At 35.5% G+C, this 13,280-nt stretch overlaps 1 pseudogene; it reads right to left on the reverse strand.

Annotated features, from left to right (window-relative positions):
• Window positions 1–11,961: 11,961 nt before the first annotated feature.
• Window positions 11,962–12,573, reverse strand: LOC114614582 (annotated as a pseudogene).
• Window positions 12,574–13,280: the final 707 nt, after the last annotated feature.

The raw sequence follows: 13,280 nt of genomic DNA on the forward strand, positions 1-13,280 counted from the left end.
CCCCCCTCCCTTCTCCCCTCTCTCCTCTCCTCCCCTCTCCCTTCTCCCCCTCCTCCCTCCCCTCTCCCCCCTCCCCTTCCTCCCTCTCCCTCTCCCCTCCTCCCTCCCTCCTCTCCCCTCTCCCTTCTCCCTTCTCCCCTCTCCCCTCTCCTTTCTCTCTCTCTCTCTCTCTCTCTCTCTCTCCCTGTCTCTCTTCCTCCTCTTTCTCCTCCTCCCTCCTCCTTCCTTTCCTGCTACTTGTGGTTACAGATATAGAAATTCCAGGTACTTCACTAGCATTGTGCTTTGCTGTATGCTGTCTATGTTCCATGATATTATGATAAAAGAAAATGCTTGCCTTCATAACAGTTGCAATGGTCCTTGTGTCTTCACAACAATAGAACACTAAATAAGACACCTCTCATTAAAAAAAAAAGTCTCATAGAAACAGATAGGGACAATTCAACATATTATCCAATTATTTTCTAAATGGTTACTCTTATATCTAAAGATAAGTATAATTCTAACCCTAAACCAAAAATTTTGTCTTTCAAAATTTAATTCTAAACTTTTTATATAAAAAGGACTTGTTTATTAAAACAATGAAGAAATATTTCAGTTATAGTCAGTATTTTATAAAGTGAAAATAGGTGTATGTATATATGTATGTATATCTGTGTGTGTTCTGAATACATGCTTGTGTGAGTATGTATTTTATATGAGTGTGTGTTTGTGTGTGTGTATCTGGATGTGTGAGTGTTCAGGATATAGCACTTAATCAGAATTTATGAAAAAGGGATATAACCTCAGCTGAATATATACTGATGGCATTTTCCAGAACAATACTGAAAGATAATACATACATTCAGAATCAGCCCAAAGATGAAATAGCTTGATGAATGAAACACATATCAAATTTGACCTTATGATTTGAATTTCAACTGAATGCTGCAAAAAGAAGTTTGATTAAGTTTTTCAAGATACATACAAAATTTACAAAGTGACAGATGATTCTTGAGACAAAAGAAAATTGCAGTTTCTATGAACTATATACATTATGCTCATTTTTACTTTCTGTAAATAGAAATTGAATATTACATTCTGCTTGTTATAACTTAATTAAAATTTATAAAGGAATACATCTATATTATTTCTATTTGAAATAATTATTTAAATAATTATGAAATATCTAGTCCAAGTTGAGAGAAATATCATTTGTTTTAATAAACAAGAGAGGGAAAGGTGACAAAAACTGACCTTAAAATACATGAGAATTAAAACAAAGAGAAGATTCTGAGGCTGTGGAAGAGGAAAAAAAATAGCAACTGCATTTTGGTTTTATTATCTCACATACAATGTATGAAAGAGCTGAAAAAATATTAATATCTTATAGGGTAAAAGTTATGTAAGTGTTGGGGATAGATTCTAATATTTAATTAATCCATCCCCCAATACTAGCATCTGCATGTTCAAGTGCTGAAGATCCTTGTCCCCAGTTTCTGATCAATCAAAAATGAGCCAACAACCAATGGTTGGAGATTTGCACAGGCTAAGGACTGGGAGAGAAAAAGGAGGAGAATCACCATGATTTGGAGGGAGACAGATCAGATTTAGAGCTGCAGAAAGAAGATCATCCAAAATGTAGGTAAAAAGGAATGTTGCTCCTGGAAGAACTTCTCGAAACATCTTGGGCAGCAAAGACTAGGAAGCCACCCGGAAGGAGCCAGGGCAACAAAGATAAAATATAGAAATAGAAGACATTAAGCCAGGAGTGGGGAGGGGAGATGGTGTGTTTGTCACGGGGAGGATTAGAACTGCCCAGCCTTTGATCTAGTCAAGGCATACTTAAAGTTAACTGACATGTGTGTGTGTGATTGTGCGCACATGTGCCTTTCATTCGAGAAATCAGATAGCTCTTGGGTGGGTGTGCGACACATCGAGAGAAAAGAGCAGTTAGCCAAATTACTGCTACCTGTGAGGACATAGACGTTTGGTTTTTTCTGACAATTACTTTATCATACATCAGTGTGGTATAATTTTGGCAAGTATTCTGTTGAATGAATTGTTTATTTACAAATATGGATTGATAACTTTATAGGTATTTCCAGATTCCACTTCAAAGCAGATTGAAAATTACTACACTGAAAGTAATACCAAAATGCCTAGAATATGACCCCTTGAGTTTTAAATTTAGCTTTTCTCACAGCAAAGCTCAATTGTCATCAAAATAATAATTGTTGGAAAATAAATTTTGTTTTTGTTTTCATATTTTTGTTTTGTATTTTTGAAATTATAGAAGCATTGTTTTGACTTTTGGAGGATGAGATCGACAAATATAAAATTATATGCATATTCTTATTCACACACCCATAAACATATATGGCACATAGCTTGATGTTTTGATGGTATGTATACATATAAAGCAATAATAACAATTAATTTAATGAACACATTCATCTTTTCATATAGCTGCTGTGTATGTATGTATGTGTGTGCATTGATAACATGTCACATCTGTTTCATAAGCATTTTTCAGCAGCACAGAAAACATTGCTGATTTAGGTTTCTTATCACAAATCCTTGTTTACATTACTTAAATAAAAGCTCAAATCTTTTGCATTTAACTTTGCATTTATCTTTAAAAGAAATGATAAATACAAAAGATGCTTTGTGTGTCTTGAATTTCTGCTATTTTTCAATCTCAATAATAATTAGTCATTGCAGAATTAATAAGTTCAGTAATGTATTTATATTTTAATCAAGTTAATTCATAATAAAGTAAAAGTATCTTTACTTTAAAAAGTTTAAAACTATTTTCCACATTTGTAGTTTACTGTTAAAGAGTAAAGAAAGAACACACTTTTATTTAATTTCCAGGGTTTAATAAATTATAAAACCATTTGAATCTATGCTGGCTTTATTGTCTTGTCCAAGAGCATTCAAGTCTTACAGGTCAGCCTGTAAGTCTGGATTTACTCAGTAACAGTGATGATTTTGATGAGCTGTGAGAGCATCAGGAATGTGTCCGTGAGTTCGCACTTACAATAACGTTACCTATTATTAGCCTTTCCTGGTAAGGCCAACTTAGTTTCACGGTCATGAGCTTTCTGTCGACTTCATGAGACTATGTAATAGACCGAGGATGCAAAGCTGTCTTGACCTAGCATATTTATGTTTTACAAAGTGACTAACTCAGTAAAGCTTCATATCCCTTGGCAGTCATGCGATTAATTTAAAACCAACGCAAGATTGAAGTTAACATTGCTCCCTAGCAAGAACAAGGTGAAAAATTGTTATTTGTAAAAATTTGTTATTGTAAATATTATTTACATACCTTTTTTCCTCAGGAACAAATGAAAGGTAAGTTTTGGTGGCATGTTTTCTCTGAGATTCTCATTCTCTGGTTTCCGGAGTTTCTATAGAAAATAGAAAATAAGTTCTGCATCTTCACTCATTATACTAGATTCTCCTGAGATATATTTTTGTTGCTTAACTGACATACAATTGCAGAAATAAGCACTTATTTGAGGATGTCAATAGAACATAAGTAGCTTCTGGTAGTGAAATAGCTTAATATCTCTTGACAGAAATGTTCTTCCTGATTTACTTCAAAATCCAATAACTCTGAATTAATCTACTGTTTATTTGATATTGTTGTGTATTCTTCACACAAGGTTAATATACCCTGTAGCTGTCTGGTCCTAAGTATGTGGTGATTGTAAGATGACCTGACCTTGATTCAACCTCTGAAGTACTGAGATTACTGGTATTTACGATTTTTACTTTATGCAGCGCTGAATATTATTAGGTCTGTGGTCTGTGTATAACAGCTGACTTATATCACAACATAAAAATAAAAATTAGTAAAACTAATGACTGGATGCATAATTAAGTATTTATATTTTTATCATCATGCTTTTAATAAAATTAAGTAACTAAGGGGGTATTTTTTTCTTAGAGATTATGTTCTTATTCTCATGATTGAAAGCTTTTGGCTCTTGATGTTCATTCTTGGGTACCTTCCTCAGAGACAACAAGATATGCTCTCAGTGTCTTTTTCTTAACTATGAAGCAGAGAATTGTTCCCATACGTGTATTACAATCATAAAAGAGGAATCAGTTACAATAAATCAAGAAATGAGCTTAACTAATGTTATCTCTTAATAAATAAACTACAGATTATATTTGTCCAGACAACATGAACTTTTCATTAAATATCTTAAAGTTGAGAGAATCTTAACTTGGTGCAGAAATACTGAGTACGTGCATATTTAGTAAAATAAAGCTTAAACTGAGAGTTATGCTCAGTGAAGAATCATATTAAGAGAGAACAGAATGAGGAAAGAACATTCTTAACAAGATAAATGCACATCTCATTTTATTTAATTACAATAAACAGCATCACAGGTACACCTAGATTCTCACATCTGAACAGTAATCTTCTAAATTCTGAAACTCTGCCTTGCAAAACTACCTCGGAGAAAAGGTTTTGAGTAGAATATAGTCATCTTTCAAAAAGTTCATTGCATGGACTCAAATAAAATCTTATTTATTACCTTATTATTGCCTGTTTGGCCTGAAGCAACCTCCAGGAGAACAATTTCAAGTGATTTTTTTTCAATCTGTTTAAAAAATGAATGTTACTTTTCATTCATGCAGATCATCTTAAACCTGAAGATTTGGAGCTGGAACAAAATTAAGATTAAGTTTAACCTAGAATGAAGTAGAAAAATTTTCTGTACATTCTACATTATACCTAGGGAATCTTTGTCTGAAAAATATGTTTCTTTACTGACATTCTTCAATATTATACTAACTTCTTCTGATGTATTGTTGATCAGCACTTTCTCACAGATATGTCACCAGATTAAGAGTTTTTCCCTATTTTTGTATATAGTGTGTGTTTTTCTATAAAATATTCATGCTGTCTATTCAAACTTAAATGATGGAACTCTCAGTGCCTTAGCAGAGATGAATTTAAAGACTAAGTAAAAACACAGCCTTGTAATAACCAGCCACAAATGTTTAATTTTCAACATTTCATTACTGTAACATTTATTTTTAACCTGATTTCTAGATCTTACATTTAAAACTTATTCATCTGTGTATCTAAAATCTAGTTGCTTTAGGTTTTAGGCATGCTGTGACGAAGAAGTTATCTCTACCCACAGTGATAATAGGTCTGTAATGACAACTGCAGTTCTTTCTCTTCATAGCAAGATACCACTTTCTTCCAAACAAATGAATGGTTTTTGTTTGTTTGTTTGTTTTTTCTTTGTTTTTGTTTTGTTTTAGTTCGGTAGCTAGAATCTGAATCTTTTTTCATTTATGGAATGAAATTTTCATATTTCACCCAATGAGGCATAAAAGATATTTATCAATGATGACAGTACATCTTTAACACTGGGAACATTATGAATTTGAGAAAGAAATGTGATTTACACTGGAAGGGACATAATTTTGGTCAGAGGGCTTATAAATTGATTTCATTTGACGCTATCTAATTTACTTTTGGATCTGTCTAGAACGTAAAGTGTTTTAAGTATAAATTATATCATTTAGGTCGTTTATTAGATATTTATTTACTTATATATTTATTTATTTTTAACAAATTGAATTTTCTTTTTAGACTGTCATGTAATCCTCTAGGACATATTTCAAAGAGTAAATTCTGGGAATTATGTCTTTCTATCAGATGATGTTGAGACCATTCTGTAATGTATCATGCAATGTGTGAGGGATTTTTTTTTCAATAAGGTCCCATGGAATTAAAAAAAAATTCTTCTACCTTCATCATTTTTATCCTCTCCTCTTATTTAACTTCTGCAATGTCACCCTCTCAAATTCATGTTCTGCTTTTTCACTGTGTGCTTAAAATCTTACAATTGACTATCATTTCTTTTTTACCATACTTTTCATACATGAATGTGTCTCATGGATGTGTCACATGGATATGAAGATAGGTAATCTCTGGATTGCATTAAGAAATTTTGTATTTGGTCCTTCCTCCTGGAGCAGACTTATAGATGGTCTGCTCCCAGGAAGACACCAAGTTCAGATCCATCCCAGAGGATCTGCTTCACTCACAGCAGTTGCTAAGAACCTTCTCCCATGACCCAAAGTGTTGCGCTAAATCTCCGACCCAAATAAGACCAGTCAAGGAAAACACAACTCAATAATTATGGATATAAACTGCACGCCTAGATTTGGCAGATTTAATATTACACTACTCTATTCTCCAGCTATGAGATCCCTTATAACTTGTAGTTTTTCCAGGCCACGTGCTTCTCCTCCTTTGTCCTTCTACCTGCTGCTACACTATTGACTTCCTTCTCCTTCAGCTCCTCTTTCGTCGACTTCCTCTTCCTCTCTCCTCCCCTAAGCCTTTTTATCCACTTCCCCTTCTACTGCCCAATCACTGGCTCTAGCCTTTATTTTACAAATTTAGTTGGATAGAAGGTTCACAAGAAGTCACCTGTGTACAGACTCAATCCTCCTCTGCAGCTCCTCCCAGGAAAATGAAACTAGCATCAAAATACAAGGCTGGGGCTATCCACAATACCAAAGTGCCAGAGCTGCAGCTGGGAAGCCAGCAGTTCACTAGCGATACATCACCCACCAAAACCAGACCCTTCCAAAACCACTCCCCTTCTGTCCCCTCCTCCTGGTCATTCCTGCAGGGGCAGACGCATAGCTGGTCTGCTGCTGGAAAGACACCATATACAGACCCATCCCAAAGGACCTGCTTCACTCAGAGCAGTTGAGGATCCACTGTACCCAGAACAGCTGACTCCTAGCTGCTCTATTTCTATGAAGACATCATACTTTGACCCATTGGCACAGAATCCTATGAATATGAGCTGGTGCACTGACCAGGACTTGGGTGCTACATCTGCAACCAATCCCAAAACATTCAGAAGAAACAGGATTCCCAGGAGCTCTAACACACACAAGATCATAGAGGAAGCTTGACTCCCAATATATCCAGGAACTCTAACTTACCCAGGATCCTCTGATTACAGGATCCCAAAGGCAGCCTGAAACAAAGGAGCTCTAACACCCAGGATCACAGAAAGAACAGGACTCTGAGGAAATCTGACACAACCAAGATAACAGGACACATAGGCTCCAGTCAGAGACAATGAGTGCAGGTAGCAGTAGAGATAACAAGAGGGCAAAAGGCAAGCACAAAAATGTCAGAAATAGAAACCAAGGTTACTTGGTATCATCAGAATCCAATTCACTGACCATAGCAAGTCCTGGATAACTCATCACCCTGGAAAAGCAAGATTCAGATTTAAAATCATCATTTCTCATAATGATGGTAGAGGATATTAAGAGGACATAAATAACTCCCTTAATGAAATACAGAAGAACACAGGTAAACAGGTAGAAGCCCTTAAAGAGGAAACACAAAAATCCCTTAAAGAATTACAGGAAAACATGACCAAACAGGTGAAGGAATTGAACAAAATGATTCAGTATATAAAAATTGAAGTAGAAACAATAAAGAAAACACAAAGGGAGACTACCCAGGAGATAGAAAACCTAGGAAAGAGATCAGGAGTCATAGATGCAAGCATCACCAACAGAATACAAGAGATAGAAGAGAGAATGTCAGGTCCATAAGACTGCACCCTAGAAAAAGCAAGGAAGTAATTTTCCTCCAGCAAGTCTCCAAAACAGACCATTTAATTGGTCACAAAACAGACACAAACAGATTAAAATAATCCCATGCATCCTATCATATTACCACAGATTGTGGTTGGTCTTCAATAACAACAAAAACAATGGAAAGCACACATACACGTGGAAACTGAACAAAGCTCTACCCAATGGTAACTTGTTCAAGATGGAAATAAAGAAATTAAAGACTTTTTAGAAACACAATGAAAGCAGTGCTAAGAGGAAAACTCATAGATCTATGTGCCTACAAAAAGAAACTAGAGAGAGTATACACTAGCAACTTGAAAGCATATCTGAAAGCTCTAGAATAAAACAAAGCAGACACAGTCAATAGGAGTAGATAGCAGGAAATAATCAAATTCATGGCTAAAATCAACCAAGTAGAAAGAAAAAGAACAATACAAAGAATCAACAAAACTAGGACCTGGTTATTTGATAAAATCAACAAGATAGATAAACCCTTAGCCAGAATAACCTGAGGACACAGAGACAGTATCCAAATTAACAAAATCAGAACTGAAAAGGGAGACAAAACAATAGGAAGTGAGGAAATTCAAAAAATCATCAGATCCTACTACAAAAGTCTAAACTCAATAAAACTAAAAAATCTGTATGAAAAGGACAATTTTCTAGACAGATATCAGGTACCAAAGTTAAATCAAGAACATATAAACCATCTAAACAGTCCCATAATCCCTAAAGAAATAGGAGCAGTCATTAAAAGTCTCCCCACTAAAAAAAGCCCAGGACCAGATGGATTTAGTGCAGAATTCTATCAGATCTTCAAGGGAGACCTAATACCAATTCACTTCAAACTTTTCTACAAAAGAGAAACAGAAGGCATACTACCCAATCCATTCTATGAAGCCAAAATTATACTAATACCTAAACCACAAAAAGATAAAACAAAGAAACTTGAGACCAATCTCTCTAATGATTATCTATGCAAAAATACATAATAAAATTCTCATAAACCAAATCCAAGCACACATTAAAAAAAAATCATCCATCACGATCAAGTAGGCTTTATTCCAGGAATGCAGGGATGGTTCAATATTCAGAAATCCATCAATGTAATCCACTATATAAACAAACTCAAAGTAAAAAATCACATGGTCATCTCATTAGATGCTGAGAAAGCATTTGACAAGATTCAACATCCCTTCATGGTAAAAGTCTTGGAAAGATAAGGAATTCAAGGCCCACACCTAAACATAGTAAAAACCAATATACAGCAAGCCAGTAGCCAACATCAAACTAAATGAAGTGAAACTTGAAGCAATCACACTAAAATCAGGGACTGAACCAGGCTGCCCACTCTCTCCCTACCTATTCAATATTGTGCTGGAAGTCCTAGCCAGAACAATTAGACAACAAAAGGAAGTCAAAGGGATACAAATAGGAAAGGAAAAAAATCAAGATATCACTATCTGCAGGTGATAGTATACTTAAGTGATGCCAAAGCCTCCACCAAAGAACTCCTAAACCTGATAAACAACTTCAGCTAAGTGGCAGGATATAAAATCAACTCAAAGAAATTAGAAGCTTTCCTCTACTTGAAGGATAAACAGGCAGAGAAAGAAGTTAGGGAAATAACACCCTTCACAATAGTCACAAATAATATGAAATACCTTGGTGTGAATCTATCCAAGAAGTGAAAGATCTGTATAAGACCTTCAAGTCTCTGAAGAAAGGAATCGAAGAAGATCTCAGAAGATAGAAAAATCTCCCATGCTCATTGATTGGCAGAAATATTATAGTAAAAATGGCCATCTTGCCAAAAGCATTCTACAGATTCAATGCAATCCCAATCAAAATTCCAACTCATTTCTTCATAAAGATAGAAAGAGCAATTTGTAAATTCATTTAGAATAACAAAAAACCCAGTATAGTGAAAACTGTTCTGAACAATAAAAGAACTTCTGGGGGACTCACCTTCCCTGATCTCAAGTTGTACTACAGAGCAATAGTGATAATAACTGTATGCTTTTGGTGGAGAGACAGGCAGGAAGGTCAATGTAATCGAATTTAAGATCCAGAAATGAACCCACATGCCTATCACTTGATCTTTGGCAAAGGAGCTCATTTCATTACTTGCTGCCATCTTTGTCTTTGTATACAACCTAAAACATTTTGCTATCATAGATCCATAGAAATCTATAATCTTGGTGATTATAGATTATAATCTTGATGTTTGATTTACATGTATTTCATGGCATGCAAGAACCTAGCAATTTGTTGTTTCAATAGATTCTGATATGTTAGCAGATTTTCTCTCCCTGACCTCCTTTCCATCTGAACACCCTTTGTCACATGTTATACTTTTAGGCTTCCTCTAGCAAAGCTTGTCAATAGTTTTCTCTTAGGCTGACATCAATTCATGGCTCTAGGTCACTACTGACATTCTGCATTGGTAATTTTAATTTCTCTTTTTCCATCAGGCAGTAGATATTACTTCCTATGTTATAGTTAATGCACATTTTTTATCTTGCAGTTAAGAAACATACCTTTGTTGCTCCTTCAAAATGTCTAGCAAAATGTTTAACAGATCCAAAGTAACTGTCACAGGTTTTTGTTTTTGTTTGTTGTAAAATCAATAAGCTTTACTTTTTGAATGGAGTGGTATAAATATTCAAGCTTTACGCTTAACGTGAGTGCACTACAAATGAGTGGGTATGTGAATATATAAGTATATACAACAGCAGTAGCATTTATGGGATGAATCAGTTTTACCAAAATGAGAACTATATACAACACTGTAGTTTCTGAGCATCCTTTTTTTAAAGTAAAAACATTTATTTTGTGAATTTCACATCACACATCCCAATCTTACTCATGTCCCCATCTGTACATATCTGTCCTCCACCTAGCAACTACTCCACAAGGAAACAAAACAAACCAACAGAAAACAAAACAAAATCTTACCTTAGAAGCTCCATTGTATCCTATTATTTGTGGCTATTATGGAGGGTATTTTTCCCTATTTTTTCTCAGAGAATTTATCATTTGTATAATCAAGGCTACTGATTGTTTTTAGTTTATTTTGTTTCCAGCCATTTTTTGAAGGTATTATCATCTGTGAATACTGAGACTTTGACTTCTTCGTTCCAATTTGTATCCCCTTGCTCTCCTTTTGTTATCTTATTGCTCTAGCTATAATCTCAAGTATTATGTTGAATAGATAGGGAGAGAGTGAGCAGCCTTGTCTCATTCCTGATTTTAGTGGTACTGCTTTTTCTCTCCCATTAATTTGATATTGCCTAGTAGCTTGTGATATATTGCTTTTGTTATGATTAGGCATGTGCCATGAATCCCTGGCCTCTCCAAGACTTTTAAACATGAGCGATGTTGGATATTGTAAAATGCTTTTTTACCACCTAAGGCTATTATCATGTGTTTATGTTTTCATTCAGTTTGTTTATATAGTAGATGACATTGATGAATTTTCATATACGGAGCCATCCCTGCATACTTGAGATGAAGCCTATTTGATCATGGTGAATGATATTTTTGATGCATTTCTAGATTTGATTTTCTATAATTTTATTGATAATTTTGTGTCAATGTTCAAAGGTGAAATTGCTCTGAAGTTCTCTTTCTTTGTTGAGTCTTTGCATGGTTTAGTTGTCAGAGTAACTGTTGCTTCACAGAATGAAGTAGGTAGTGCTCCTTCTGTTTCTAATTTGTGGAATAGTTTGAGGAATGTTGGTGGCAGCCTTTCTTTGAAAGACTGGTAGAATTTTACAGTAAGATCATCTGGCCATGAAATTTTTTTGGTTGGGAGGATTTAAATACAAGCTCTATTTCCTGAAGGTTTATGAGACTGTACAGCCTACCTGATCTTGATTTAACTTTGGTAAGCGATATCTATATAAAAATTTATTTATTTCATTTAGATTTCCCAGTTTTGTGGAGTTCAGGCTTTTGTAGTAAGACCTAATCGTTTCTCAGTTTCTCATATAAATCTCTATTTTCATTTCAAATTTTGTCGATTTGGATACTGTCTCTGTGCGTTTTAGTTAGATTGGCTAAGTTTTTAATCCATCTTACTGATTTTCTCAAAGAACCTACTGTTGGTTTTTTCCTTTCTTTGTATTGTTTTCTTTGTTTCTAATTGATTATTTTCAGCCCCAAGTTTAACTATTTCCTGTAGTCGACTCCTCATGGGTGTGTTTGCTTCTTCTTGTTCTAGAGGACTCAGTTGTGCTGTTAAGTTGCTAGGAAGAGATCTTTCTAATTTCTTTCTTTCTTCTTCTTCTTTTTTTTGGGGGGGGGCACAAACAGTCTTTATTGGGTTCACACCAGGAATCCATTGGTCTTAAGGACCTCTGTGAACTTGCAGACTTTCTTCTCCACATTCTTTTCTGCCTGTTTCCGTAGCCTCAAGAGCTGCTTCTTCTTCCTATAGTGAATCTTGTCCTTTTCCTTCTGTTTCTCCTCCAAAGTGGCTGTCATCGCCTGGTACTTCCACTGGACCTCATGAGCCAGACGCCCCAGGTAAGCAAACTTTCTGGTAGGCTTCAGCCGCACAACCTTGAGGGCGGCAGGGACCACCATCTTCTTTTTCTTGTCATAGGGTGGAGGGATCCCATCCAACACCTTGAGGCGTTCCAGGGCACCCTGGCCTCTCTTGATCTTGTGGGGCAGCATGCCTCGCACAGTGCGCCAAAAGATACGGCTTGGGGCTCAGAAGTGGTAGGGGTCTCGAGAGGGGTTGGTATTCATCTGCTTTCAGAGAAAGGCCAGATACTTTAACTTGTTTCTGTAGAAATTTCCAGAAATATTGATGCCCTCACAGCGTACAACCACCACCTTCCGGCCCAGCAATACCTGCTTGGCCACAATGGCTGCCCGGCGGCACAGAAGATGGCCTCGGCCAACCAATACTAGAACCTGTCCCTCCGCCATCTTCAGTAGCCGCCTGGGTCTAATTTCTTTCTGAAGGCATTTAGTGATATGAATTTCCTCTTAGTACTGCTTTCATTGTGTCCTATAAGTTTGGGCATGGTATGCTTTCATTTTTATTGAATTCTAGAAAGTCTTTAATTCCTTTATTTATTTCTCTGTCAACTTGATCATTGAGTAGTGTTGTTGTTCAGTTTCCATGAGTATGTGGGCTTTCTGGATTTTTTTTGTTGTTGTTCTTTTTTTTTTTTTTTTTTTTTTTGAAGTTCACCTTAATCAGTAGTGACCTAATAGAATGCTAGGTGTTATTTTGATCTTCTTGTGTTTGTGGAGTCCTTTTTTCCATTTTTTCTTTTTTCTTTTGCTTTCTTTCTTTCTTTCTTTCTTTCTCTTTCTCTTTCTCTCTTTCTTTCTTTCCTTTGTGTCCAATTATATGGTGAATTTTGGAGAATATTGTGAGGTCCACAGATGAAGTATATTAATCTTTTATGTTAAATATTCTCTTGATATCTGTTAAATCCATTTGATTCAGTGCATTTTTTAGTTTTATTGTTTCTCTGTTTATTGTTCTATTTCTTTGACCTGCCAATTGGTGTTAGTGTTGAAGGGGTGAAAATGGTGGTGTTGAAGTCTCTGTTATTGTGTGAGATTCAATGTGTGTTTTGAGGTTTAGTAACTTTTCTCTTACAAATGTGTGTGTTCTTGCAGTT

The sequence above is a fragment of the Grammomys surdaster genome, unplaced genomic scaffold, assembly GCF_004785775.1.
Source record: "Grammomys surdaster isolate TR1022 unplaced genomic scaffold, NIH_TR_1.0 126391, whole genome shotgun sequence".
NCBI classification, from domain to species: Eukaryota; Metazoa; Chordata; class Mammalia; order Rodentia; family Muridae; genus Grammomys; species Grammomys surdaster.